The sequence below is a fragment of the Helianthus annuus genome, chromosome 10 (assembly GCF_002127325.2).
Source record: "Helianthus annuus cultivar XRQ/B chromosome 10, HanXRQr2.0-SUNRISE, whole genome shotgun sequence".
Classification (NCBI taxonomy): Eukaryota; Viridiplantae; Streptophyta; class Magnoliopsida; order Asterales; family Asteraceae; genus Helianthus; species Helianthus annuus.
In genome coordinates, this window is record NC_035442.2 from 77,798,808 (window position 1) to 77,804,807 (window position 6,000).

Sequence of the window (6,000 nt, forward strand, 5' to 3'; positions counted from 1 at the left end):
GATGTTTAGGTACCAAATCTGGTACTTTTACAATTTCAGGTCTTAAACGAAGTACAAAAGACAAATCTGATGAAAACGGGGAATTTCTTATGCAAATCTGATAAAAATAACAAAAGTCTGATGACTGCCAGATCACGCACTACCGTGCGGATCACATGCACTACCGTGCCAGATCTCCGACCCCGGAAGCACTGCCAGTCCGAGTGATGGTGTCGCTGTCGACCTCGGAATGCACTACCGTGCGATCAACCGCATGACCGTGCACCACCTGGACCATATTTTCTGATCACATTTCTGATGACCTCGCACTACTGTGCGATTAACCGCATGACCGTGCCAATCTGGTGACCGAGACAACTTGTCCACTAGTCCACTTGTCTGATCCCGAGATGGGGAAATGACATCACCCGACAAGTGCCAGTGCATGACCGTGCGAGCCAACTGCACGGCCGTGCGGATCGGAATTTTCCCTATAAATAGAACCATTCGCTACTAGTTACAATGTTGGGTTTTTCTCCATGTTTCTGGGCGATTTCTGGGTTCTGAAGCAGTCCTGATCAGACCAATTTGAAGCCTCAAGACCGAATGGAAGCATAACCAATCCAACCCATCAATTCCTTGCTTGTTTATGGTTCGATTCCTTGTTCTTATACATGTATTCTGATCATTATTCAAGTATTAAGCTGATATTTGTTTATGTTTAATGTAGTATTGTGTAATAGTAGTAATGAACTTGTTTCTTGAATAATCTTTATGTTGTAATCTTGTTTGTATGAATATGTAGTACTTTTTCATGTTTAAATCTTCATGATTATATAATGAATGTTTCATTGATGTTGAGTTCTTGATTATGTTTTATTGTCTTGGATAATGAATCCGTGGTTAGTGGGATGGTAACTATTTCTTGATTAATCACTTGTTTGTAAACTTGTTTACACCATGAGACTCGAGAGGGGTATTGGTTTTATCTAAGATATATCGGATTTTGATTGAGAATGCTTTCTTGCATGTAAGGGTATTAACGAATTATATGGTGTTGTTACATGTTCTTGACGCGGTTTATGATCTTTATTTAGTAGTTTTGGTCTGAAAGTGCTAACATGGTAGATTTTTGATCAAGACTTGTAAGATGAAATACTTTGTTATATAATCTACTTAAATGCTTATCCTCGTGCCTGTATTGTGACCATTGATGTGCGTAGTGTGTTATATGTTTTTATTAATATTTTAAGCCCTTTTTAACACTTTAGCCAAGTTTTAAATTTATAAAACACGATATTCTACTAACACTAAACACACATATGGGTAAGTGCACCCATCGTGTGCATAGTATAGCGTTGGTAAGATACCGAGGTCGTCCAAGGACACAAGAGCTTTTAGTACCAGTTTATCCTCAACATCTAATCAAATCAAAAATTTAGAAAAAGTTTTTAAATAAGAACTAAAAATGCTGAAAAATAAAATAAAATAAAAACAGATAGACAAGATGAATCACTTGGATCCGACTCGCCTTGAGTGTAACCTTTGACGATTTCCGCACTTTTGCACTTTTTAAGAGATTATCTTAGTTATAGTAGTAGGCCCCTCTTTTGAAGGTGACGTTACCCTCAACCCAGTAGTTTGAGTCAGCAAGGATACTGTAACACCCCGTGTTACCGAATGTCAAAGTCAAAGTCAAAGTCCAAGTCAAGTTTGACTTCTTTGACTAAAAATAGTCTATTCTATGTTTTATGTTTTGTATTATGTGGAGTAAGTGTTATTAATCAAAGTAATCGAACGAATCGAACACTTAATCGACGCGAAACGCTTTACGACTGTGAATAGTAGGAAGTAACAATGCGATAAAGTCAATCAATCAATAATCAAGCTAATCGAATCGTCAATCGAACTCGAAACTCGAACCATGCAAATTTGGTGTTATATTATGTGTATGTGTGCCTTACGTGTTACCTGTGCGTGTTTACTTTATGTTATGTGTGGTGATCAATCGAATCGCAACTCAAAACTCAATCGAACTCAATCGAAATCGAATTATGATGAATGGTAGCGAGAGGATAGTGTGAAATATAGATGCTTGTATGTAGATATAGTGGTTGGGACTAAAAGTAATTTGAATAGGAAACTCTATCGTATTCGTATCGTCTTCAATCGAAATTGAAATATCAGAAATCGTCGTACCGAACACTCAAAGCAGGCTGTGGATCGATCAGGCTCCTAGCCGATCGAACAGCCCAGCCGATCGGACGGACTGTCCAATCGAGCAGGCTGTCCGATCGGCCAACTCTTTCCTCTTTGGGAAGCCTATAAATAGGCCTGTCATTGTCATTCTTTCCACTTTTGGAAACCTCTGACCGACCAGCTCGTGTTCTTCACTATTTCTCAGATTTCTCTCAATCCCGGTAAGATTTCATCCTAAATCTTGTACGTTTTTTATCTATGCACACTCCTACACCTTTCTATCTTTCAAATCTTGATTTCTAACCGTGAAATCATCAAGATTTAAGTGTTCTAGGATGACGTCATCATGGTGTTCTTCAAGAACTTCATATTTTGGCCTCAATCCACCAAGAATCACTTGGATCTAGCCGATTTCCACATAAACAAACTAAGATCTATCACAGATCTGAACATTTACATGGTGTGAAGGATTGAAAGAAGGATTTCCAACTTTCTTTCAACTCTTTACACTCAATGCCTTCAAACCAGTAGAAACGGAGCTTGAACCAACTCACTAAACATTCTAATGGTTGGGTGGTTCAAGATTCGGATTCTATCTACGAGGTTCACCGACTTCGGGTTAAACGTTAAACTACCGTTCCAAAACGTTCACCGGCTGGACTTGGGTGATTCCTGTCCGAGCAGGGGAAACAAGTAAGAACGAAGGTACCATGGTTCAGCTCGTTGTCAAAATACCTCGATATAACGTCAAACAATCAGAACAGCCAAGTGTTAGACGAACAGGCCAACCAGGTCAGGATGCTGACCGATCGAACAAGCTGTTTGAACGAACAGCCCAACCGATCGGACAGGTCAGCCGATCGACCAGGCCAGCCGATCGGCTAGCACATGGCCCCATACTGCAACAATTTCATGAAGTCTAGTATTGAACAAAGTGTTGTTCGATCGAACTACGGTTTGGGTTGAATCACTCTTCGGATCATGAGATACTATGCTTCAACACGTAATCGATTTTACAACTCGATCGACGTATTGGAGTGCCACCCGATCGAACATGCTGTCCGATCAGGTGACATCCTGCTGAGGACTCACTACTGAAGTGTCTAACCGATCGGTTTGGCCTGCCAATCGAACAGACCGTTCGATCGAACAGACCATTCGATCGATCGACCTGAAAGGTAAGAATACTTCAATGTTCTCGAATACTACAACGAAAACTTCAAAAGGACAAGCCATCATAAACAAACACATCCTACTCAAAGGAAGAAACAATCCACTCGAACAGTCCAACCGATCGAGCCTACCGGCCTATCGAACAGGTTGCCCGAACGGACTGTCCAACCGATCGAGCCTACCAGCCGATCGAACAGGCTGTCCGAACGGATTGTCCAACCGAACGAACAACCCGTTCGATCGAACCTACAGTTCGATCGACCAGGCTGTTCGACCCATCATCACTTGTTTCCATTTAGCGTGTTACTCATCGTTATGCTATCGAACTATTCAGACTAACCCTACTCTCAAGCACTCCCTTCAATCCATCAATCAATCGCTGTGAGTATACTCGAACCCTTTTTGGCTTTAGCACTTTTGGGTGTTACATACGTTACTTATCTAAATCACAATTGAACACACTACACAATTATTTAAACGCTAACCGTTCTGCATGTATTACGTGACTAAATGAATGCTTGTTGTTATGTTTACACGTGGAATGCTATCTACCTGCCTTAACGACGTAGTACTATAGTTTGGACTCAGCACCCGTTCACACGGGGGTTTTTAAGGACAATTACTTGCATGGATTACGGTGGTAATCATGTATTGCGAACTGTCTCGGACAGTCAACCCGCAGTCATTGGTATCGATAGATCCATGTCGATAATTAACATGCTTCGTTTTCCTCTGTGTATGTGCTGGTTATGCGTAAACTATTTCGAACTCTATATGCTATTATCAAACTTGTATGCTCACCTTTACATTTTATGTATTGACATTATTTTAACGTATGTGGCAGGCAATTAGGATGCTTATCTGCTAGGAAGGCGAGCTTAGAATAAGCGTCTAGAGCATAGTTGTCTGTAGATCTTGCAGATCGAGTCTCTAGAAGCATTTAAACAATATTTATATTTGAATCTGAGTTGTCGGAACAGAATATTTGACTAGTTGTTATCTGTAATAATTTGTTTTATTATTTGGGATACGGTATGGGACGTATTAATTAAACTAAATAGTAATGATAATTGTTGTGGAAACGTCTGGACAATCTGTTTCGCTCAGTGCCATGCCCGATGATTCCGCCATCGGTTGGGGTGTGACAGATTGGTATCAGAGCCATAACTATAGGGAATTAGGCTAGACACGACCTAGTCTGGGTCGCTGTCTTAGAGACCTAGACTATAGTTAGGAACCAACAGACCAAACTTATGTGCTATATCCTGCATCTCTTCGCTATCACTGCACTCGAATTTTCAAATAGAATCAAGCGATTTAGTCAGGATTAGGTGTGAAAACCGCAAACTCACGACTAAATTGCTTGGTCAATGCTGATTTTATCAATTCATCAATGATTTCTCCATTAATTTTTCAATAACAAACGAGGATAATTATACCAAATCAGGAGTGAAATCCATATTTTGATGAATAATCTCCTCAAATTTTACTAAAACAAGGAAGAAGTTGCTAAAGCTAGGGGTGAGACCCTAACCTTGACAAACTTGTTCCGGATTTTATTTTTCTCACCAAAGCCTCGACGGACTCCAACGACCTGAACTCACAAGTATGACCTAGGGAATACGTGTTGAATGCCCAAGAATCGAGGCAGCAATGCGAACCCGAAAATCGGAAAGTGATGCCAAGTCCACTGCGAATAGTCGAATCGCCTTGGGTGGTCGATGTCTAGTAGCCGCAGACACTCTATCCCTCGATTTTATGTGTTTCGATTATGAGCCCGCAATTGCCTACTCTGATGATTCGTCGATTTTATGTGTTTTATATGTAATTACCTGTTTATGTGTTTAAGTTGTTAGCGTCTTGAGATACTATGGGTTTTGATCTAACGTATTCTGCTCCCACGAATCACACAACACACTACACATCGCTAACAAGTCGCTGCGATTTTAGACAATATTATGCTATGATTATGCTATACTACTCGACACGCTGTACGACTATACTATACTACTCGATATGCTATTCGCGATCACTATAATTGAACGACACTCGAACTTGGAAGGATAGGTTTCTGTATTCTGACTGCATCTGTGAATAAATGCATAGGTGTTTATGTGCTACTGTGCTTCTGTGCTCTATGTGTTTCTGTGCTTCTGTGATTACGTGAATCTGTGACTATGTGCTATGTGTATTTCTGTGATACGTGATTCGACGTGTTCCTAAGCCTTAGTAAGAAGTAGACGTGTGAGGTGAGATTCGATTTGTTGTGTCTGAGACCTACGACAATGTCCGTTGCAGACCATGTCGTCATCTGGACACCGAACCCCTCTTACTCGCCAAGAAAAGAGAGACAAGCGTCTCGCTGCTATCATCGCCAAGCAAGTGGCAAAGGCTGTAAGCGAGGTGTATGAAAACGTCAGCAAATCGTCTGAGGAGTCGCGAACCAATGTTCCTAAAGATGCTAACAAGGCCGTTTTCAGTTTCAAACAGTTTAAGGCATGCGGACCAAAAGAGTTTACCGGAGAAGATGGCCCTACCGCCATGTTTCAATGGTTTGATTCGGTTGAAGTCACTCTGCGCCAAAGCGGCTGTCCTGAAAATCTCCGTACCCTAAATGCAACCGGCGTCTTCCAGTCCCGAGCTCTAGAC